Source organism: Sciurus vulgaris, assembly GCF_902686455.1.
Source record: "Sciurus vulgaris genome assembly, chromosome: 7".
In the NCBI taxonomy this organism is placed as follows: Eukaryota; Metazoa; Chordata; class Mammalia; order Rodentia; family Sciuridae; genus Sciurus; species Sciurus vulgaris.
The window spans coordinates 86,001,292-86,026,267 of record NC_136467.1 but is presented as its reverse complement, the minus strand read 5'-3'; the positions used below and the strand labels follow the sequence as shown (position 1 = coordinate 86,026,267).

At 40.0% G+C, this 24,976-nt stretch overlaps 1 long non-coding RNA gene across 1 annotated transcript in view; it reads left to right on the top strand.

Moving 5' to 3' along the window:
- Positions 1-292: 292 nt before the first annotated feature.
- Positions 293-24,976, top strand: part of LOC306665210 — a 127,745-nt gene continuing 103,061 nt past the window's right edge. Inside the window, exons 1-2 of the long non-coding RNA XR_013764943.1 lie at positions 293-340; positions 22,480-22,622. This is a non-coding gene — a long non-coding RNA (uncharacterized lncRNA). The remainder of the gene's footprint in view (positions 341-22,479; positions 22,623-24,976) is intronic.

The window sequence follows — 24,976 nt, the reverse complement described above, 5'->3', positions numbered from 1 at the left end:
TACTTAGGAAGCCTGTTGTCTCTCTTTGATGATTGAACAAAATCACTTCTGTGGACTGAACAGTGAGTGTTTCGATGCATGCTATGGAGTTTACATCCCAGGAATTTTTTTAGCTTTTAAATTTATTTAACAATAATTTTTTCAAATGAATAGTTGTTGTGATAGTATATACTTCTCAATAACTTTTGGTTGAAAAGGTGTCTTCTTTACTTCCCATACAAGGAAGCCTAATGGTTTAATTATTAAGATATAACCTATAATGTATTATAATAAAAATCTCTCTGTTATGTAGATCGGCTCTCCCATTGAGAAGAGAACATCAAGAGAAGCACAACATAAGGTACTGACATTTATCAAATTGATTTTTACCATGACCAAGTCTGAAAAATAAAGAACTTTTTAAAAGGGAAAAATTTTAATTTTATTTAATTACTCAAAGGGAATCTTGGTGTACATTTTATAAATAGCCTTCTCTGTTACTTTGCACTTGTCTTTTCACCAATATTTTGCTGATAAAGTGATAAAATTAGACATTTTGAGGGAAGCTTTGAGTGTAATTCAGAGAGCAAAATGTTGAAAATATGAGAAATCTAAGGTTTCATGAGAAAATTACAAGGTAGTGGCATAAACTAGATCTTTTCTGCGGTATTCCCATCATCTTATGTGTTTTCTGTCATTTGTCTTCACAAATCAATATAGACAAGCTGAAAGACAATTGTCTTTACAGTATCTATCACATAGCCTGGAGATAATAGTTATCAGAGTAGGAAATGTTTTTAAGATCTGAGCTTTCAAGGTCTGCACATTATTTGTTTTTGGTGTGAAAGTAATGTTTTCTTATCTTTATAAACTTAGTTCTTAATTTATATTAACAGCATTTTAGGAATTTTTTATAGCAAATAATATTTTTAAAGACACCTGAAAGTTTTTATTTTTCCTCTGAAATGTTTGGTAAGGGATTTTTTGGAATGTGCTATAATAAGCATACAAATTACTCTTTACTAAAATTTAATTAAAATATTTCATATGTGAATTCCTTTTCCCAGTGAGAGGTACCAAACTGGGTATGGAGTTAAGGTTTTTCAGTTGTCTGCTTTATGAACATCATTTTCATAATGTTGTCTCTGGAGTCAGTAAGAGTTTACTTAGAAGTCAAAATGCCACAAATAAGCTCTTCATGATACTTCAAAATGGACACATTTTAGTTTTGACATTATAGAAAATATCATCCTCTCCAATTTCCTGCCTTTTGGGGATTCAGTTGGTGTCCAAATGTCACTGTTTACATCTCCTAGCTTTTCAACAAAGAATTGCCTGAACCCTAAGGAAATGTTTCTTTTTGAAAATAATTAAAGTCATCCACCATGAAAATGCTATCATTTCAATTGTGAAACAATTATGTAATAAAAATTTGGAAAATCAAAGGCAAATTTTATAATTACAATGTCTCTTGACCAAGTTACCTACAGATAGATATCAATGAGGATTTGTCACACATTTCCTTCCTGTAAACTTCTTATTCTTCTAGTCCCATTTTTCTTTGTTATTTCATCTTTTTAATCTTCCTTTCTTCTTCAACTTTCATTATACTAAGTCTAGAGATATTTTACTTCTCATCCTGAGTCAAAATTTTAGAGATCCGCTGAATTTGCAGGTGGTTAAGAAGAAGCATGAAAACTGGAGTAAAGGGACAGTTATTAGCCATGACAAGATGCACCCATAGCTGATTTCAGAACTGGACCAGACTAGCTTTTACCATATGGTTAGAAATATCTGGACTACATGTAACTCCAGTCTGAAAGGTAGTTTAGTCTTAGCATTTATCTGATCAGCTGTGATGACCTTCTGAAGTAAACTTCTAGGACATAGACAAGAAAGCTGAAAGGAAGATGACTTCAGGCCCCAGGGTGATCTTAGGTGATGGTGGGAGAAATCTTTTCTTTGTCCCCGCTCGTCACATGGTATACTAGCCACTGTGCCTGGGCCTGAAGTCATCAGTTCTCAAGTTGACAGCATGTGGGAAATTGTAGGTTAGGTGTATTGAAATATGTTTCAGTGCGAAGTCTTGTTTCAGAAATTAAAAACTGGGAAGTTCTTCTCCACAACATATAAAGAGCAGCTGAGCATGCTTGCTACTATGGTTTTGTCAGTCATCATAAGCTGTAACTCCCTGTCTTTCACTCTCTCTCTCTCCATGGAAATGTAAATCCCCATTATACAATCACTGGAGATTGAACCCAGGCTGCTTTTACCACTGAGCTATATCATCAGCCCTTCTTTATTTTGAGACAGCTTCTCATTAAATTGTGTACAACCTCACTAAGTTGCTGAGGCTGGCCTCAAATTTGTGATCCTCCTGCCTCAGCCTCCTATGTCGCTGGGATTATAAGTATAATTCACTGCACTGGCTTATATACTTATTTTATTATTTGATAAGCATTTTACTTTCAATATGTCCTTTAGCACAAATAAAAAATTAAAGTAGATATTAAATTAAAAAAAATTGAAAGTGGATATGAAATTAAATGTTAAGGGCTAAATTTCTGAAAGTCAAGAAAATTGATGATTGTGTACCTTGTCTACCAGTGTTTACATTCACCATGGAGGCAGAGATGATGATTTTCCTGATTACATTAAAACCAGAAGTCATAGATTCTCTAAACAAACATCAGCACCAACACAAAATATTAGAATTTTTTAAATATAAAGATATTTGTTTAAGTCCTGGAGTCCCAGAATGTGAATTTATGCATTAATTCTTGAGATATACCTTTTCATTGAGATCAAATGACAGTTGTCCTATACTATTTATCAGATTTTTGTTTCCAAATTTTTACAGTCACATGCATTACTGTTATTGTATTTGATTTAATCAACAGAGGAATAGTTCCATAAGTGTTTAAAAGATGCTGGTTTCATAACAATGGCATTAAAATAAGAATAAGTTAAAACAGAACAAAACAAATTTAGAATTATCTAATCAAATAACAATACATATTTGTTCTTTTAAGACAGGGAAACAAATACATCTAAAAGTTCACTCTGTTAAGATAAGACATTTATCATGTAAGACCCCCAAAAAGGAAACCCCAACTCTGTCCCATGGATCGACGGCAACCCCAATCAACCGCAGGAGGCGTCACTTGATGCAAACCGCAAGAGGTGTTTATTCCAGCGCGCTGGGACCCAACTCGAGGAGTCGAGTCCCTAGCAGAAAATCTTGTAGGTTTATAAAGGCAGAGACCACACATTGGGAGGGGTCGCACATGAAAGGGAAAAGGGGAACAAAGCTGCCGGGAAATTTCAAAGGGGGTCTGGGTTTGTTGATAACATACAACATGTTTCACAATGTTTTACAACAGGGTGTAGATTCTGGTGTCTTAACTGCCTGAATACTATCTTGCTCCAATTACTCTTTTACTCTCTGTTTGGGGCTGTTTCCTGGAATAGCTTTAAGGGCTTTGTTCCCATTACTGGGAGGGAAACCTTAGGGAGTTGAGATAAAACCGACAGCTTAAAAAAATGTCCATTCTTTCATTTCCCCATTTTCTTTTCTGGTAAGTTCTAATCATGGAACTTCTGTCTCTATATACTCTTCTCCAAAGCTATTTCCTTGGCAGAGGGACTGGTATTGTTGTCTGAGCATTAGTACCTGTGCAGCACTTACTCTTTCCCTGATGAAGGTGATTAGGCGATTTCAGGCAGGCAAGAGCCCAGGGGGCACCAATTAGCAGCCCCTTGTTTGCGGTCCTTGATAAACAGTCCTTGATAAAGGCAGGTAAATTTGGTAATCAATGGCCTCCGGAGATCCTTGACATTCCATTCTTCCAGGGGCAGTCTCCAACTTGCAGAGGCAGATGACTTTATGGCTTCATTTCCTCGATTTGACCCGATCCCCTATTTCTACACTAACTACCTGTTCCCAATTCTGGCTTCATTCCCCCCTTTAGCTTTAGGAACCCATAACTGCTTGTTAAGGAAATGAAAAGGGGCGTCGGTTGTTCTGGCTGCTTCGAAGCTGAATGGGGGCAGCGAGGGGCAAGCAGTTTGGAGTTCCTCCTTTTTAAAAATCGGGTCAATCGAGGGGTCCCAGGAAGAAGCCTGGTTGGGGAAGAGCAGGTTGTAAAGTCCTCTGGTGGTGGGTGCTTCTATGATAGAAGAACAAAAAGACATGAGTACTGAAATGAGATTAGTACAAAGTAAATGTTGCAGCATCTGAAACATGCCACTGAGTATCATGAAAATGACAGAAGTTAATCTCTCAAAAGGAGGTGAAAGAACTGAGAAATTGTTCCCATAACTAGGCCTAGCAAAGGCTGGAGAGGACAAGGCCTTTATTTGGGGACTTTAACATTGTCCAGGTTATCAGGAATGTAAACACAACATTTAACTTTTAATGTCCTAGATGTCCCCAGAAAATATAGTTAAGCTACTTAATGTCATCTGATTTTGTAAAATAGCCCTTTATTGGTATAACCTGTGTTTAGTAGAGATCTCTATACTTCTGTTACTTAGGAATAGATAATCATACTAGCAAACATAGATTAAGTCTACCTGTGTAGCTTAGGAAGGTCTGCAGGCTTTAAACTGACTAAAAACTTCTGACTCTGGCAGTTTCTCTTGATAGTTATCAGGCACATTTGCCGAAGAATCTTTCTCTCATTTGTAGCTTCCAGTCTTTATTCTAGTGGGCTAATACAAGTGTACATCTTAAGTTACATTTAACTATTATTTCCTTTAAATGCCCAAGAATGGCTATATTTTGGTTTTAACTGTTTTGCTGGGTATCTAAGATCAAGCTGGTCAAATTGACCTGGTTCCTGTCTTGTTAAAGAGTCAGCTGAGTTCCCACAGGGGTCACTCATAGAGAACTTAAGAGCGGCTTCCTGGTTCCACCAGTGACTTTGGTTAGGCAGGGTCTCCTTGATGGGGTGACTTCCTTTGGAAGCATCAAGGAATGTTTCCTTTTTTCCATGACCCTCCTCTGCAGCAGATGCACTGAGTGATTTTTCATCCTCTAGTCTCAACAATCTCCTTGATCAGGAGGTTGTGTGACCCAGAGTTGCAATGCTCCTTAGAGAAGTCCTCTTAGTCCCCTGGGTTCAGGCTAACTTTGAGGGCAAGACCCAAATATGGACTTTCCTTGACCTCTGTATTTAACTTCAGTCTCTAATTTTGATCTTAATCATCCAGCAAGCCAGTCTCACCAGTCATAAAGTAAGAGTACTGGGCTTTAACTTTAATGTCCATAACTTTACAGTTATTTACCCTTTTATCTAACTGGAGTCTGTATTAGTACTGGAAGTTACCACTATCTATTCTATAGGTGATGGCTTATTATCACAAGTTACCTAGGTTGTGTGTTCTTGAAGCAGCTACTTCTGCAAAACATTAACAGGTAACAGTTTTACAAAATGAAATTAGCAAGAGTAAAAATATATTCAGCTTGTATAATAGCTATCTTGAATTTTGATTGAGAACTACATTCTATCCCCTATTTGAGATCACAGTACTTTTACAACAAGAACCAATTTTTACTATAATTTTAAATAAGCTGAAGTCTGACTTATTTTGGAGCTATTCTACACAGTGAGGTGGGAGGCAGAGCCTTATCTCAGGTAAGGCATGGCTCTTTACAGATCTTAAGTGTTCTGATTCTGATGTTGATCTTTGCTTCTTCCTTAAATATCATTAAGTAGTTTACATATACTGTTTCCTGAGTCTATACAAACTTTATAATGAACACAATTTAACATAGTATCTAAAACATGAATCAAAGAAAGGCTGAGAGAGCTTTTAACTTTCCTTTTGTGTGATAAAGTGGCAAAATGTTTTCATGTTTCTTTCATGTTTCACAATATTAACCTTTAAACAAATCAGACTCTAATGTTTAGAAATACATTTACATTTGAAATTCTTTATCTCAGTGTAAAAAGTAACAAATTTAACACATACCCTATTGATAGCAGGTCCTATAATAGAACATTAAATGATAGAAATAAATCCCCAATTAAAATGTACTCTTTATAAGTTTAAGATCACCATTACAGACAAGTTTAATCTGGAGAGTAGCAGAGCTTAATAAATTCCTTGCTTTAAAAACTTGTGGTCCTGAAAAATATGAACACATTTAATATACAACTAGTGACCATTTCACAATTACCTTTACACTTTTGTCTTACCAAATTTAGTTTTTAAAGAAAAATGTAGACTCTGTAACATAGTACAATACTCTATAACAGTTGTTTAACCATAATTGTATATACCCCAATTTTTAAGACTAATTGTTCTAAAGATTAAAACTTAATAGACTCAAAGTTAAGAGTAAATTAGTGTTTCAAATCCTTGTCATTTTACCATGTCATTCTACCATGTAGATTAAACTTTGGTTTATATCAGAACGTTAGTATTTCACCTTAGGAAAAACCTTAAATAGTTTTAGCTGTCTCACATACATATAACTAACTTAGTTACACACAAACTTGTTGAAACTTGCCCTTTACTTACACCAACTTTCTTAGCACTTACTTAGACCCTCATGTATTTCATCACACAAGCACTTTCTTACCCAGAAACATTTCCTTTTTCCTTTTACTAAATATATTTCCATACCCAGAACCTTTTATTTTTCTCTTTCCTATTTGTTGACCCCTTATTGTTCACATTCTGAAACAACTCTTATGAGATTTCTGAATTTATATAAATTACTCTATTTTAATAAGATTAAGTATTCTGTTGTTTATAGTACTCTAATTGAAACACAGTTGAAACTTTTGGGACCCTTTGTATATAGAATTGCACTTGTTAGGACATAACTCTTAGTAACTTTGTTTTTAGTTTAGTGATGACACAAAGCAAGTTTAAACCCTTTTATTTACCAACCTATAAAAACACCAATAATGTTTAAGTATGATACCCCATAGAATTTAAGGAGTTAAAAGTATTCGATGTTATTTAACAATTAGCATTTTAACTTTGTAAATTAATCAGATGTCTCTACAAACACATTAGAGTAATCCCATACATGTTAACTCTAATTCACTTATTCTGTAAAAACCAAGATATCAGACAAGTGTCCTGTACAGTATTTGCTGTCTCTTTCCTGTTGAAAAAAAGTCCTAGAAACAATTGATATTAGACACTTTATTAACATCAATATTTTATTAGCTTGACCACCTAGAGACTTGTGAGTTATTTTCAAAGACATTTTGCTTTTATTAGTTTACCCAATTTGAACCTTTTTAAATCACGTGAAATAAAAGTATCTGGATCCATTTTTAAATTTTAATTTTAGGAGCGCTCAGTTTTGATACAGACAAAACATGACATTAGACAGCACGACATACAAATAACACAAAATCAAGGCCTTGTAACTTTATAGGTGAATCTCCATTGCAATGTAACAGATGTTCAAAAACTCTAGTTGAATAAAAAATAGAACTGATCAAAAGATCATGAGCTCAAAAAAAAAAAACATATAATTAAAGAAAACAAGAGTCCTGGAAAAATGATATGGCCGTTAATTACTTTAGTAAAGTACCATAGCATTTACTTTGCTGGAGTTTTAAAGACTATTTTTACCTTTTCTTTCCCTGGGTTTGAGACTGGTCTCCTACTGAGCCTTTAGGCTTCTTTTATTTATATTTCAATGTAAGCCTTGACTGAGATCTGGAAGGATCTAACAGGTTTTAACAGAAACTTTGTGTCTAAGGCATTTTAGCCATCTCATCAGGACAAGTTGGATGTTAAAGAAAATTATGAGACCCTATTTTTCATTACTTTTGAGACTGAAGCTACTTTGCTAAGTTACCCTTCAGGGCTGTCGGGAGGGGGAGTACAGAGAAGGAACCTTTGGGGTCCACCTGAGAGTAGCCCGGGCCAAGAACCCCGCAGTTGTTCCAACCCTTCCTCCACCTCCGCCACATTCACACAACAGAACCAGATACAGACGGGTGCCAATCTCTGATCCACCAATTGAACCCAATCAGCGTCCTTACCGATGGAGACTACCAGGCGTCCCTGGCTCTCCTCCACCCTTAGGACGTCCCCCAGGGCTGCAACCTGTGGCCCTCCAGGCACATCTACCGACCACTGTTCGACCACTCTCACGAGTCACTGAACAGCTGCCACCGAAACCGAAAGCGTGCTCACAGAACCAGACCAACTAACAAAACACAAGACAAAGACAACTTCGAGGTACCCCTTCTTACCTCCAAGGTCGACCCTGCGGATGAGGGGGGGCTGTCTTATCCCAGATGGGCCCCCAAATGTAAGGCCCCCAAAAAGGAAACCCCAACTCTGTCCCATGGATCGACGGCAACCCCAATCAACCGCAGGAGGCGTCACTTGATGCAAACCGCAAGAGGTGTTTATTCCAGCGCGCTGGGACCCAACTCGAGGAGTCGAGTCCCTAGCAGAAAATCTTGTAGGTTTATAAAGGCAGAGACCACACATCGGGAGGGGTCGCACATGAAAGGGAAAAGGGGAACAAAGCTGCCGGGAAATTTCAAAGGGGGTCTGGGTTTGTTGATAACATACAACATGTTTCACAATGTTTTACAACAGGGTGTAGATTCTGGTGTCTTAACTGCCTGAATACTATCTTGCTCCAATTACTCTTTTACTCTCTGTTTGGGGCTGTTTCCTGGAATAGCTTTAAGGGCTTTGTTCCCATTACTGGGAGGGAAACCTTAGGGAGTTGAGATAAAACCGACAGCTTAAAAAAATGTCCATTCTTCCAATTATTTGCTTGTATCCTTGATAATTGCCATTCTGACTGGAGTGAGCTGAAATCTTAGAGTAGTTCTGATTTGCATTTTTCTATTTACTAGAGATGATGAACATTTTTTTGTGTATTCATTGATTGATTATGTTTCTTCTTCTGTGAAGTGTTTGTTCAGTTCCTTAGCCCATTTATTGATTCGGTTATTTGTTTTTTGGTGTTAAGTTTTTTGACTACTTTGTATCCTGGAGATTAATGCTCTATCTGAGGTGCATGTGGTAAAGATTTTCTCCCACTCTGTAGGCTCTCTCTTCATGTTATTGATTGTTTCCTTTGCTGAGAAGAAACTTTTTAGTTTAAATTCATCCCATTTATTGATTCTTGATTGTATTTCTTGTACTTTAGGAGTCTTGTTAAGGAAGTCAGTTCCTGAACCAACATGGTAAAGATTTGGGCCTACTTTTTCTTCTAGCAGATGCAGGGTCTCTGCTCTAGTGCCTAAGTCTTGGATCCACTTTAAGTTGAGTTTTATGCAGGGTGAAAGATAGGGGTTTACATTCATTTTGTTACATTTGGATTTCCAGTTTTCCCAGCACCATTTGTTGAAGAGGCTATCTTTTTTCCAAAGAATGTTTTTTGCGCTTTTGTCTAGTATGAGATAGGTTATTTATGTGGGTTTGTCTCTGTATCTTCTATTTTGTACCATTGTTGACATGCCTGTTTTGGTGCCAGTATTGTGCTATTTTTGTTACTATTTTGTGGTATAGTTTAAGGTCTGATATTGATACCACCTTTTACTGGTGACGAGTTCTTCTCCTTCTAATGTTGAAGATTGAACACTAGAGAAGCGCGCCAAGGCAAGCATATTAAGCAGGTTTTATTTAAAGGTAATAATACAGACTTCTCCTGGCAGGAAGAAGGGGGCCATGGCTGATGTTCTAAAGTCCCCAGAAATGAGCGCACCCTACATCCTTTAAAGTCTCTTTTGTTCTCCAGTTCTCTCCCCGCTTATGTCTCCTTCCTGCCTATGTGACTAGGCCTGGTTTTGCATTAAGCCATGGGCAAGGGGAGGGCCAAGGTGATTCAGGCAGGTAAGGGCTCGGGGGCATTAATTAGCAGCTCCTTGCTTGCAGTCCTTGATAAAGGCAGGTAAATTTGGTAATCAATGGGCTCTGGAGATCCTTGACATTCCATTCTTCCAGGGGCAGTCTCCAACTTCCAGGGGCAGATGGCTTCATGGCTTCATTTCCTTGATTTGACCCGATCCCCTATTTCTATACTAATTACCTGTCCTTAATTCTGGCTTCAATATTTTGAACAGAAAGGAGACCTACAAAAAATACTAGGCTAAAATATTTACACATTTTTAAATAAAAATTTGAATTTAAAATTGTTATGGTAGCTGGCACAAATATCCATGAGAGATAGCTCTGAGTCAAGCAAAGAATATCTGCTAGGCTGCCTTACTGCAAGGTGCAGCAACCTGCTGAAAAAAACTTCTTAACTATATAGTCATGTACAAAGAAGTAGTTAAAAAAGTAACCGTCTGGTTCTGTGATTTTTACTTGGCATCTTTATTGTGGTTTTGGTAGTTAGGGACTCTTTGGGGATGGGCATAACAGGAAGGTCATGCCTGGGTGTGCGGGTGCTGATTTTTAAAATGGAGTTAACTCTGACCCAAGGACCAAACATTCCAACCTTTTTTCTTATAATGACAAGGGGCATTGTTTGCTCTGGCTTTTTCAAGCTGAACCTGGGCAAAGAAGGGAGGGATAGTGTTATATTGGCTCATTAAGAGCTGGTTTATGGTTTGATTAGTGAATGCCTTCGCTTGATCTTATAAAAAATTTCTTAAACAATTTCTCAGACAAGGTCTTATCAAGAGCTGTATGATGAGTGTAAGGAGAGGGCCCATCAAGGGAACAGTCAAGGGAGAGTCTGGATCAAAAGGATTCAGGGAAAAGACTGCTGCTGTTCCCAATGGCATTTCTCGATGCTCTCTGGAGCTCAGCTATTTTTCCTTGGACTATTCTGGATTCGTTGGTGAAATCACAGCATTCCTCTCCTAAAAAGACACAAGTGCCTCCCTTCTCAGCTGTTAGTAATTCAATGGCCCTCCTGTTTTGAAGGACTACATTGGCTAAAGTGGTAATTTGAATTTGAAGAGACTCAAGGGAGTCTGCTACCCGGGCAAAGACCTCATTCAGTTATTGAAAGAGTTTATAGTAAAGATGCCTGGTTATACCTTTTCCAGTTACCCCTGTGCCAGCTGCTTCCAAAATGCCTGATCTGATGAGGACTCAGTTGAGGACTGCTCTTTTGTGTTTGGGTCATTGAATTGGAGTCCAGGAGGTGGAGGTGGAGGAAAAGGAAGTTCAACCTTCCCTTCAGAGTATATGATTATATTTGGTGTGAGGAGAACAGGGAGGAGGAATGTGGGAATACAGGATTTCAGGCAGTAAAGAATGGAACTTCTTCAAAGGAAGAAAATGCCCAGTTGGCTCTGAAGTGGCTGGGTAACATTGTAGGTTGTGTTGTCTAGGGAACTGGTAGCATAGTGGAGTAGAGACAGGGTGGGGGAAGGTGCAGCAAAGTAGGAGACATTTGCATAGAGTGGTTTCGAGGAATGACATGAGGAACTAGTGAAGAGAGAGGTTAAATTGGAAGTCCATGGAGAAGGGATAAGGTTTGCTATTAATGAGCCATGGGTAAGAGGGATGCAGAGCCAGCAGTCAGAGGTTAGGATGGATTAAAATATTGAAATGTTGTAAGATTGTGTTGAGAAATATGAGCAGAGGGGGTCTAGGCTGGCTTAGTAGTGTTTGTGATGGCTTGAGCCATGTTCTAGATTGTGTTTTGGCTTGTAAACTGACTGGATATAGGACTTCATAATTTTGATTATTCCCACTGTGTCTTTACCCCACCCATCTATGTGGACCCCTACCCTGATGGTGGAGTCCCAGAGCAGGTTTTGAGGATCTGGATGTTGTATTGTATGGGGTTAAAATGGTTAGTTTTACAGGTTGGGGTGGGAGGAACAGAGCTTTTGAAAGTCACTTCCTTGAATAGTTGTGTGAAAATGATGGCAAGACCAATAGGGGCAGTCAATGTTGACAGCGCTACCTCACAAGCTGAATTTGATTGTTTGTGTTTGAAGCATATGTACTTGTGCCTGGAAGCTTGTTCTCATTCCCAACCAAGGGAGGAGCAACCTGTAATGAAGTCTTGTGGCATGGTGATTATGTAAGCATCAAATTGGAGAATGATGGGAGTGTTGGATGTGCCATCCCAGTAAGTGGTGTTAAGAAGAGTTAGCGTGCCCCATGTTTTGTGAACCTGGAATTGGCAATAGCCGAATCTTATGGAGTTATATGGAAAGAAAAAGAGAATAGAAGTAAGGAAGAAAAATAAGAGATTTCTTCTGGAAAGATGTCAGAGAGAGTGTCTTGTAGGTAGAAGGATGAAATCCATGCCTGAAATTGGGCTGGGGAAGATGTGGCACAAGGGAAGTATTGTTCCACAGACAGAGTATGGTACCAAGCTTGCATGGACTTATGGTTCCCCTGAAATCCATATGAATCTGATTGTGGTGGGACTTTTTAAGCTGCAAGAGTACATAGGACCTGGAGGGGGAGGAGGAGGTAAGTTGTTGTGCTGAGATGAAACCACAAGGGTCTTCTGGCAACTTTGATGGCCATTAGGTTAGTCAAGAGTGTAATGTATAAAGCCGCTCCCCCGCCCACCAGGTACAACCATTTTGCCCGCCTCCCAACCACTTGTCAATCTGTGCTCCACCTGCCTCTTCCATTACAGAAATTTCTGGCCTCCCCACCACCTGTCAATCTGCGCTCTGCCTGCCTCTTACATTACAGGAATTTCTGGCTTACGCCGTGGCCGTTTTCCTACTTCCCACGTTACGTCCTAACATGCTATTGGTTCATCAGTCAGCCTGCAAGAACTCTCCTCTGTGATTGGTTTCTTCCAGCCCGCAAGATTCCAATATCTGGGAGAAGCCATATGCCATCTTTCTCTTTTGCCCCCTTCTTTTCGCCCTGAGTGGACACCTTAGCCGTCCCCATAAATAAAGACGCTTGCGTGAGATCTCGTGTCTGTGGAGCATTTTTCTGGGAGCTATCAGCGAGCCACAACTGCCCCTAACATCTGGTGCCGAAACCCGGGATGGGTCTTTCTGCTGGCAAGCGGAATCCCATCCAATAGCCTCAGCGCCCGCAGATAGAGGCTCATCTTCCATTTACCTGGATGCCCAGTTTTCTGCATGCAACACTGGACTCCAAATTGGTGAGTTCCCTGTAGGCAGGTCCCCTAGACCACTTCAACACATCTCGGCTGATCTGAGAAGTGGCCGTTGAATCCGGTGCTCTCAAGACTGCTGAGGTGTGGGGGTGCCTCCTTGGTCCCTATAGTTGGTCCTAGTTGCTGGGTGGATTCCTGATTTTATGGTGCTGAGATTCTTTCTCAGGGTTTAAGGCTCATCTTATATTTTTTTTGTCTCGCTCGAAATCCTGGCCAGGCCCTCAAACTCTCTCCGCTAATGCTCGGTAGACACTGGTACTGTGTGACGACCAGACCTGTGTACTAAACTTCTCATTGCCTAGCTCGTGGTCATGGGACGCCATTGATCACTAACTAGGTGGGTCTCAGTCTTCACCATGGGATCTAGGACTTCCATCCCAGCAAACTCGCCCCTGAGATTAAACAATCTCAAACACCTTCACCTGTTCCCTGAATTAGAGCTAAACTGTCCTTTAGATAGTAAGTCAGAATGGTCTATTTATGACATCCTAAATTCTAGCTTTATACTAGGTATAATTATATGCATAATTATACTAGTTATAATTAAGTACATATGTGGGTGACCTGGTGAATGGAAAGAGACTTTTCCCCTTCGTGTTTTTTCTTTCTTTCAGGCTAAACCTAATCTCTGCTCTCCTCAAAATCCTGAACATGTTCTCTTGGCTTCTCCTCCTCCTTTTAATCCTTTCTCTTCTGAGTTTGTTCCAGTTGATAAATCATCTCCTTACAGGCCTCCTACTGCAGAAGCTCCTCTCCTTTGCCTCATTCTGTTTCTCCTTCCGCTCCTCCATTCAGCCCACCAAGTCCCCCCACCACGTGGTCTCCTACACACATTCTAGCTCCTTTACGGGAAGTGGCTGGCACAGAGGGAGTAAAACCTGAACACCTTCTCTTGGCTTATTCCTTATTTTCAAGTTTTTCTTTCTTGCTTCTTCTCAGCTCTCCCTGCAGGCTCAAGCCCGCCAAACCTATTAGCCCCTTTCAGATTCAGATCTCAGTCAAGGGTTACATTGAAATGTAAATGAAGAAAGGCACAGTAGGAGACCAGTTTCAAACCTAAGAAAAAAAAGTGTCCATTTTAAGTTTCTCCTGGGCTACAACTCAGAATACTTTTCTCCCTTTCAACTTTTCTCTCCTTCTCATTTTCTCATGCTTTAATTAATAACCATTATCATTTTTCTTCTAGGACTTTTGTTTTTCTCAAATGCTGTATTTTTGAGCTCACAATTTTGATCCTACATACCTAGGTTAATGATTTTTAATCAGTTGTTTTTATCCAACTCTAGAGTTATTTTTGAACATCTGTTACATTGCAATGGAGATAAATATTACAAGGCCTTTGCTTTTGTGTTAAATATAAGTGCGCATAAAAATTAAAATTTTAAAAATGGATCCAAATATTTTTAATTCATGTGATTTAAAGAGGTTCAATTTAAATTGGGTAAACTAATAGAAGTAAAATGTCCTTAAAATTAACTCACAAGTCTTTAAGTGGTCAAACTAATAAAATGTTGATGTTTATAAAATGTCTAACATCAATTTTTCTAGCACTTTTCTTCAACAGGAAAGAGAAGACAAATACTGTTGGTACACTTGTCTGATATCTTGGTTTTTCTACAATAAGCAACATGTATGGGATTACTCAAATGTGTTTGTTAGAGATATCTGATTAATTAATAAAGCTATTCCATGGAGTAACATACTTAAAAACATTATTCTTTGTATATTAAATGTGTTCATATTTTCCAGGTATACAAGCCTTTAAAGCAGAAAATTTACCAAGTTGCTGTTCTCCAAATTAAACTTGTCTGTAATGGTAAACCTATCATTTAATGCTCTATTATAGAACCTGTCATCAATAGGGTATATGTAAAATGACATTTAAGAAAGAGTGTAATGCACAGTAGCAAAAATGGCACAACAGTGACTGAAATTGGGGTCTCTGATGACCTCATGGCTGTGGCATGCCTGGTGCCTGGGAGTGCTCCTGTGCAGGGCCACAATGTACTGCTCTGGCAGTACATTGTTCTCAGGCACACAGCTCTTGGGCAGGAAGGAATTCTTTTGCTAGATAACCAGTGTTTCATTGCTCCCTTCTCTGGTTCCTGCCCACCTTACAATAACTTTGGAATCTAACATTGCACACATATAAAGATTGCTGACATAACTCTTTAGATCCGCATTTCCATCAGAGAACAGAGCTCCATCGATCTCAGCTTATCTTCAAAATCTGTGTTTATAACCCTTTATTTTCTAATACTCCTTTGCCCCTCACTGAAAAGCCCCACATTACCTGAGATAAGGCTCTGCCTCACCACCCTGCTATACATTACAATGGCTCCAAAGTAAGCCTGACTTTAACTCATTTAAAGTTGTGTTCAAAAGTCTGATGTTTGTTGTACTGTGATCTCAAATGGGAACTCAGCCAAAATTCAAGATAGCTATTGCACAAACTGAATGTTTTACTGTTGATAATTCCATTTTGTATTTTCCTTGTACACTCTAATTGTTGCCTGATCAATATTTTGCAGAAGTACTGCTTCAAGAGCGAACATCATAAATTAACTTGAAATAGTAAGCCATCACCTATAGAACAGATAATGTAAACCCCAATTAGATAAAAGGGGGTAAATAACTGTAAAGTTATAGACATTGAAGTTAAAGCCCAGTACTCTAACTTTATGACTGGTGAGACTGACTTGCTTGATGGTTAAGATCAAACTTAGAGATTGAGATTAAATACAGAGGTCAAGAAAAGCCCATATTTGGGTCTTGCCCTCAACGTCAGCCTGAACCCAGGGAACAAGAGGACTTCTCCAAGGAGCTTTGCAACTCTGGGTCACACAATCTCCTGACGAAGGAGATTGATGAGGCCACTAGAGGAAAAGCCACTCAGTGCATCTGCTGCCGAGGAGGGTCATGGAAAAAGGGAGACATCCCTGACGCTTTCAAGGAAAGCCATGTCATCGAGAAGACCCTGCCTAACCGAATGGAACTAATGGAGTTAAGAAGCTGCTCTTAAGTTCTCTATGAGTGACCCCTGTGGAAACTCAGCTGACTCTTTAACAGACAGGAACAGGTCACTTTGACCTGCTTGATCTTAAACACCTAGCAAAGCAGTTAAAACCAAAATATAGCCATTCTTGGGCATTTAAAAATAATAATAACTATCAAGAGAAACTGCCAGAGTCAGAAGTTTTTAGTCAGTTTAAGGCCTACAAAAACAGGTAGGCTTAATCTTTGTTTGCTAGTATCTCTACTAAATGTTGTGTTTACATTCCTGATAACCTACACAATGTTAAAGTTCCCAAATAAAGGCCTGTCCTCTCCAGCCTTTGCTAGGCTTTGTTATGGAAAAAACTTCTCAGTTCTTCCACCCCCTGGTGAGGAATTATTGACTTCTTTCATCTTTATGATATGCATTGGCATGTTCCAGATCCTACAACATTTATATTGTATCAATCTCATTTCAGTACTCATGTCTTTTTTGTTCTTCTCTCATAGAAGCACCCATCCCCAGATGCCTTTACAACCTGCTCTCTCCCAACTGGACTTCTACCATGAACCCCTCAATTGACCCAATTTCTAAAAAGGAACCTCCAAACTGTTTGCCCCACGCTGCCCACTTCCAGCTCGATGAAGTCAGATCGGTTATCACCCCTTTTCCCTACAGCAGTGAAGGAGTTCCTGGTATTAGAGGGGTAAATGAAGTCAGAATTGGGGACAGGCAGTTAGTGTAGAAATAGGGGATCAGTCAGATTGAGGAAATGAAGTTCATAAAAATCATCTGCCTTTGGAAGTCGGGAAGGAGAATGAACTTTTTATATCTCACCTGTAAAACCAACCCCAGTCACCTAGGCAGGAAGGAGAGAGAAAGCTTCAAAAAAACTGGAGAGCAAGATTTTTTTACTTTTTATAAAAAAGAAATGGGGGAATGTAATGTATAAAGCCGCTCCACTGCCCACCAGGTACAACATTTTGCCCACCTCCCAACCACTTGTCAATCTGCGTTCCACTTGCCTCTTCTGTTACAGGAATTTCCAGCTTTTGCCACCATTTTCCTGCTTCCCACTTTATGTCCTAACATGCTATTGGTTCATCAGTCAGCCTGCAAGAATTCTTCTCTGTGATTGGTTCCTTCCAGCCTGCGAGATTCCAATATCTGGGAGAAGCCATATGCCATCTTTCTCTTTTGCCCCCTTCTTTTCGCCCTGAGCAGACGCCTTAGCCATCCACATAAATAAAATCTCTTGCATGAGATCTCGTGTCTGCGGAGCATTTTTTTCCTGGGAGCTATTGGCGAGCCACAACTGTCCCTAACAAAGAGGACTTGGAATGGTCCTGTCCATTTGGGAGATAGAGGAGAAAAATGAAGATTCTTGAGATATACCCAGTACCCAGGATGTGGGTGACATAGGTGTGGAGAAGAGGGTTGTGGTTGGGGTAGGAGCCTGTCTGTATGCTTGTGGAACAGATGCCTCATTAGAGAAAGAGTGGGAAAGTAATCACTGAGAGGGCTCAGGGGAAACAGGGGCAGATCCTGGGAGGAAAGGATGGTTGAACATAAGCTCAAATAGGCTAATATAGGAAGGGTAACATGGAGTGGCCCTCAAATGCATTAGGGCTAGGGCCAAAAGCAGAAGGATGGTCCAGGGTCGCTTTAACTCAAGGGACAGTTTATGGATTTAAAGACAGAATTAGCTCTCTCTACTTTTCCTAAGGACTGAAGATGATAGGGAATGTGTAGCTTCCAGGAAATGTTAAGGGTGAATGCCACCTCTTGGGAAATTTGAGAAACAAAGGAGTGAAATTGGTCGGTGTGAAGTGAGTGAGAAGGCCAAATCTGGGAATAATTTCCTCCAGAAGAACTTCAGTGATGGTGGCCAAATTTTCAGTAGTTGTAGGAAAGGTCTCTATCCATCCTGAGAAGGTACAAACTAAAGTGAGGAGGTATTTGGTCTTTTTGTGTGTGGCGGGAGGCGGGGGCGTGGGGCATGTTAGTAAAGTAAAGTTGCCAGTCCTCTCCAGGAGTATGACCTCAGGCCTAATGGACTAGAAGGGAAGAGAGGTCGGGAGCTGCTTTGTGGTAACATGATGGCACATAGGGAACAATTTTGAGTGACCTCACAGAGAGTTGGAAGTAGTTAAGGGTGAAAGAAAGGGGACCGGAGGAGGCAGAGGAGAGGTTTAAACTCATGTGAAGGGAGTTATGGATCTGAGTGAAGACAGTGAGAAGCTGTTCCTGCAGGAACACATATTTTCCATTAATCTTTAACCAGGGGCCTTCTGTTGTGGCACCCTGTTGTGTTCCTCCACCATGTAATGAGGGGTTATTGAAGGAGTAAGGAGTTGGGTGCTGAGTAGATCAGAAAGTGCTGCTACTTTGTCTTCCCATCAACTTTATTGTTCCCTTGTATAATAGGAGAGGAGTCAGTTTGGTGACCTTCACAGTGAATGATCCCTATTTTAAAAGGAAGTTGAGCCACTTTAAGCAGCTCAAGGATTAGTGGCCCATTAACTATGGGAGGGCCTTTAGTTATAGGAAACCTCTTTTTTTCCGTGTGGCAGAATGTGATAACAATGTGAAAGGCATACTCTGAGTCGGTGTAAATGTTGATACTTGGGGCCAGAGAAAGTAGCAATATTGTGTGTGTGGAAGGGAAAACATGACTGGCAAGAAGAGGAGGGAGAGAGATCTGTAGCTGCCAGGGTGAGTTGTTCCATATTGGGATTTATGGAAGGGAAATGAAGGGTGAGCGAGGCTTAAAATATTGAGGGGAGGTCTCTTCCCATTAAGGGAGTGGGACTATGAGGTATAAGTAAAAAGAATGGGTAAGAGGAGTCCCCTCAGTGCTGCATGGGAGAAGTTAGCTATGTGTGGGTTGGAAGATATTCCCTCTACCACAACTATAGAGGTTTTGGAAGGTTGAGTTGGTCCCCCAAATTTGGGCAAAGCTGAAAAGTTTCTCTTGTTTCAATGAGGAAAGAGATTGGCCTACCTTCAACAGTGGCAGTTACCCTAGGCTCCTGGTGGGTGATGGCCATCAGGGCAGAAAGTCCTGGGCACCTTCGATCCTTGGTGATCAACTCTATGAGCTTAGTTAGGGAGGACAGAGAGGGTTTGGGCCCTCACCTCATGGGTAGGTGGGTGAGGGAACAATCAACTCCTCAGTGTTCATCCCTTTTGCATTTAAGGACAAGGGCCAGGTTGTGGGGGTTGGGAGCATGCACAGGTCCAGTGTCCTTCCTGTTTACATTTGAAACAAGGTCCAGGAGGTGCCTTGGAGTGCCCTTTGTTGGAAGCTGTACCCTTGAGTTTTCCTTGCAGGGCCTGTGCCAAAAGTTGAAATTTGACTTTATCTTGTTTCTCTTTCTCTGTTTTTTGTTATTCTTTTCTAAAATTAAAAACTTTAAAGGCAGCATTAAGAATGGTTGACTGGGACATTTGTGGGCCTTCCTCTGACTTCTTTTTTCCAAATGTTTGCGGCAGATGGGGAGATAAAATGAGTCATTGGGATGATAGTGCTGTTTCGGGATTGTGGGTCCACCTTAGTATAGAGTTGAAGAGTCTCTGTAAGGTGGGGTAGAAATTGGGTTGGATTCTCATTAGGTTCTTTGGTAATTTCCCTACACTCATCAAAATTAACTACCTTGTAAGCGGCCCTTTTGAGGCCCACCAGGATCTGATCTCTTAGTGTGCAGCTGTTGGTTTGATAATCCCGCTTAGGCTCCTCTGAGGGAACGGCAGCAGCTCTGTCAGGATGAGCGGGATGGTTCTATGTGTGTCGTCTGCATGTGCTCGGGCAGCGGCCCAAAGCCTCTGTCTCTCCTCCTGGAGGGAAAAGGGAACAATATAGGTTCTGCACAATGTCAACATAGGTGTTGGAATTCTTTAGTATAGGTATTGGGACCAGTGGAATAGGAACCTGAGTGTTCCTCAGTTTGGGAGAGGTCAGTGAGCGAGAAGGGAACAGGAACATGTATGATGCCCTCAGCTCCAGCCACCTCCTGAAATGGTGGGGGAGGGGGGGTGCTGCCAAAGCCGCCGGGTGGGGCCCACAAGATACATTATGAGAAGGGGAGAAAGAAGAAGGAGAGGTGAGAGTAGGAGATGTGGTATTGAGGTCAAGAGAAGGGGACGGGCCATGAATGATGGGCCAGCCAGGAAGATGGGTCCCATTTAGTGAAGGTGTGTCCCAATGAGGTGATGAAGGTGTGGCTGGGTGAGTCCACAAAGAAGCATAGGGTGAAGGTCGAGGAAGTGAAGAGTGATTTTGTGGATGGAAAGAGGGGAAACTGCTATGATGAGGTGGTGAAAGGGTTAATAGAGAGCGGGCAAGGGGGACCTTCCCAGGGGAGCAGGATTGATGTAAAGAGGGGCAAGAGGGAAGAAAAGAGAAGGCTCTAACTTTAGGAAACTCTACCCACTTGCCGCTGCAGTGACAACAGTTATATAAATCCTGTATAATGGTGGGATTGAGAGTCCCATTCTCCGGCCAAGAGGATCATTATCTAATTTATATTGGGACTACTCTGTGTTGTAATAGAAAATGGGTTTCTGAGGTTTGAGATCTGGAGTCAGATAGAGAGGCCAAAGGTTTTTGAGGAGACAGCCAAGTGGGGAGTTGCAGTGAATTTTGGATTGGGCAGAGCCCATGGCAAAGAGTTCTCAGGAGCCCAGAGAAGGGAAACAGGAAAGCAAAGGACATTCATTCCCACAACTCTCTGATTTCTCATGTAGGAGCAGACGGTCAGTGAGGGTAGTCACCATCTCTGACAGGTCCACAGAAAAAACTAAGGAAGGCCCTGACCCAGCACCAGTATTTAAAGGGAGAAAGAGAGAGAACTCAGGGCCGCTGTAGAAGTGTTCCAGGAACTTGCTGCCAGTGAAGGGGAAAGGCTGTTGAAAGTCGAGAAGGTCAGGAACAGCAAGAGGCAGAAATGCCCTACTGTGGATATTTGGCCTGGGAGGTCAAGGCACAATCAAGGCTGCTCAGATCCCCGTGAAGGGAGAGCCAGTAGGCAGTGATCATGGGCCCATGGGCCCCATCCAGGGTTGCAGCAGAGAATGTCAGGGTAGCTGGTACAAATTCCATGAGAGACATAGCTCTGAGTCAAGCAAGGTTTATTGACAGAATATCTGCCAGGCTGCCTTTTTGAAAAGTACAGAGTCTGCTGAAAACAAAACAAAACAAAACAAAACAAAACAAAACAAAACAAAACAAAACGAAAACAAAAACAAAAGCAAAACTTCTTAACTACATAGTCATGTACCAGGAAATAGTGAAAAAGTCACTATCTGGTCCTGTGATTGTTACTTGGCATCTTTGTTGTGGTTTTAGCGATTAGGGACTCTGGAGGCTTGCCTAACGGGAAAGTCATACCTAGGTGTGCAGGTGCTGATTTTCAAAATAGAATTACTTCAGCCTAAGGACCTAACAGAAATATTTTTTATTTATAATAATTTTTACTGAGTTTAACAGGTACATAAAAATTGTAGAGAGATTGTTTTGCTGATTAATAATATTATAGTATGCTGAAAAGAGTCAACTGAGAATATCAAAATATATGAATATGAATTATATAATTTCACTATGATCAAAATTGTGGAAAATGTACTAAAATTTTTAAATGAGATCTTGTTTAAAAATATAGTCTTGAGAAAAATACCTGTGACATGACATTAGGGAACACATGAGATTAATAATCTGATTAAAGAACATGGGTGTATGCAAAGAACTATCATTCTGCCCAAATAGTTTATAACCAATATAAAGACACATTGGTACTTACGGACATGTGGTATTTTAATTTGTATAAATATTTTATTTAAAATGAGTTTTTTATTAGAACCATTATAGTAAATGAAAACATTACTTGTTTTAAATGGAACTATTGTTGTAGAAAATCATTAGTTTTTAATTGTACTATTTTATAGGCATATTGAGAAAATGAAGCTAATTATCAGCTCGTATAAAATAGCCAGAGAAAAATATTCCAAGAATAATTACATTTATTATCGAATATTTCTTGTGCCCTTTTTTTAGTCTCCAAATGTCTCAGTTTGAATATTAAATTATATGGTCATACCATAAGATTTGGACAGAATAATTTGAATTTTTTGTGGTTGTTAAATACCAAACAAAGCAAAATAAAACAAACAAACAAACAAAAATCCAAGTTATCAGACCCACTTTGAGAGCCGCTGAGGGAAGGGCCCTAAGGATTGAAATCCTACATTTATTGATATTGCTAAAGGTGAACATGAATCATTGAGAAAAGGTTAAATTATTCACAGCATCAGTTATTTAAATGGGAGTGAATATATAAAAGTTATTGTACAAATCTGGTAGACTCAAATGATACCTTTCTGCTGATTGCAAATACTAAGGTATTTTGAATTCTTTATATCATCTTGATGTTGCTGAATGCTTGGTACTTAGCCCCAATGCCAATCCAATAACAGGGACACAGTTTTGAGAAAAAGGAAAAAGAAGGTTCATTACTTTGCTAGCAAAGGAGAAGCACAGGAGTCTTCTGTCCCAAAGGCTCTGACCATCAGCAAGAAGAGGATGCTTTTAAAGAGGTGAGTCAAAGGCTACATTCCACTTTTCTCTGTCTATAGTTGCAATTCACTTGTTAATTTGGGAGTCATTTCTGAGATCTTCTGGCATTATCCCCAGAATCTGGATTACTTCCTTCCTGGTGTGTACTCAAGGACAGATAAATCTGCCTAAAATGGGGAAGAAATGTAATCCCGTTTCCCCTGAGATTAAGGAAGAGCAAAGAGAGAGGAAAAGAAACATGTCCATTTTAAAAATCAGTTGCAGTGACAGAGCAGCAAGGGCTGTATTCAAAGCAGAAAGTGAATCACTGCAACATTGACACTAGATGTATGTAGCGCTGTTGGAATATGACTAGTGAAGACATTCAATATGAACAACAAGGTTGCTATTAACAAGGAAAGGCTGCACCAATGTGCATGTGCCGCTACACACATACACTTGCCTGGTAATGAAGAATCAGAAGGAATATTAGTTCATTTATTGCACAAATATTTATTGAGTACATACCACATGCCAGACAGTGTTGAATAATTTTTTCTTTGTTCAAAAGTTACTTAATTTCCAAAAGTCATGCCACAGGGTAAATAAGTAAAATTTAAACAGACGGAGTGCAAATGCACTTTTAATTGCTTCATGCTGTATTTTGAGAATGACTTGTAAGTATTAACTAGTTAACACTAACATGTGTAAGTGAGGCATTTTATTTTGTTTCTTTACTGATATTAAAAAGCCAACATGTTCAATAATTGAAATAAATTAAAAATCTGTTTAAAGATATGGGGCATTTGGCACAAATGTGAGACAACTATTATAAAGAACAGAGGTGAAACTAGTATTTGCATATTGTGGTCCATAAATCAACGATTTTCATCAAAAGGGGTTGTGAAGCCTTTTGGAAGACACTAGAAAGAAAAGCAGATGAGAAATAACACTAGAGGTTGAGTCTCTGACCTGTTATTGAAAAGCTCGGGCCTTGTCCCCAGTGCTAATCTAATAATAAGGATACGGTTTTGAGAGAAAAGAAAAAGAAGACTTATTGCTTTGCTAGCAAAGGAGAAATACAGGGAACTCCTGTCCCAAAAGCTATGATTTTGCCCATCAGAAGAAGCAGAGGACTTTAAAAAAGCTATTCAAAAGTTACAGTCCAGGTGTGCGCTGACAGGGGGTCCCAGGTGAGCCCTGATGGTGTGCTGAAATTCACTTGTTGGTTTGGGAGATAGTCACTTCCTATATCTTCTGGTGACATCTCCTTCCTGTGGAGAACAGATAATTCAAGGTCATGTTGCTCCGGGCCTCGAGGGTGGGGAGGCAGAGAAGGAGAAGAGGAAAAGACAAACATGTCCCTTTTAAAATGAGCAGCAAGGGCTATATTCAAAAGGTAAAGTGGACCACTGTTACAACCCTGGTGCTGCCACCAATCAACTTCACCATCCAAATTGGTTTGTAAAGTGTGTTTGTGTTCAGCTACATATGTCTGGAAAAAAGAGTCTGTCTTTTCATCAAGTCTTGACCCCCAAATTTTCTAGTACCATGCAGTAGAGTAATGGCCTAGGTCCTTGATCCACTTAGAGTGTATAGAATCATTCTTTATGCGGTCAGTACCTTTATGGCTGCACTGACTGCATAGCAGATTCTAGAATGAGAATCCTGGAAATGAGTGGACCTAGAACCACTTCCTTATTAACCTTTTGTCTTAGACTCACCCAGAAGGACAGGTTTAAAGTGAGCAAGCATCTTTTGTTGTGGAAGGCAGTTGAGGCTCTTTGATAGCATTCTTTTCACCTTCTATCTCCAGCTCTTTCCTTGTTTCCCCTCCCCTTGCCTGGTCCTCACCTATCCTAAGTCCGCCAGTGGCACCCAGTGGCATTTATTAGCTTTGCTAGTGGAGTAGATTTAGGAGTTCAGTTCTTCTGCTCTTTAATCATCAAAACACACTGAAGATATTCAATGATAGAGAACCTTGTGCATACCATGCACACCTCACATAGAGATGTCTGGGCGACAAGAAGTCACTTCCTGCACTGGGAGTTCTGGAGTGTGGTGTAGAAATGCCATAGCTTCTGGTGCCAATGATCAATCTCACATCAGAAACTACAGAATGTTGAAAACCATCAACAAGGGGAGCTTTGCAAAAGTGATATTGGCATGACACATCCTTATAAGGCAGAGAGGTTGCAATAAAAAATAATTGACAAAATCCAGTAAGTCTCTCAAAGCTCTTCAGAGAAGTAACAATAATAAAGATTTTAAATCATCCAAACTTAGTGAAGTTGCTTAAAGTCATTGAAACTTAAAAACAAAGTAAAACAAGAAAACACTCTACTTAATCGTGGAGTACACAAGTGGAGGTGATGTATTTGACTATTTGGTTGCA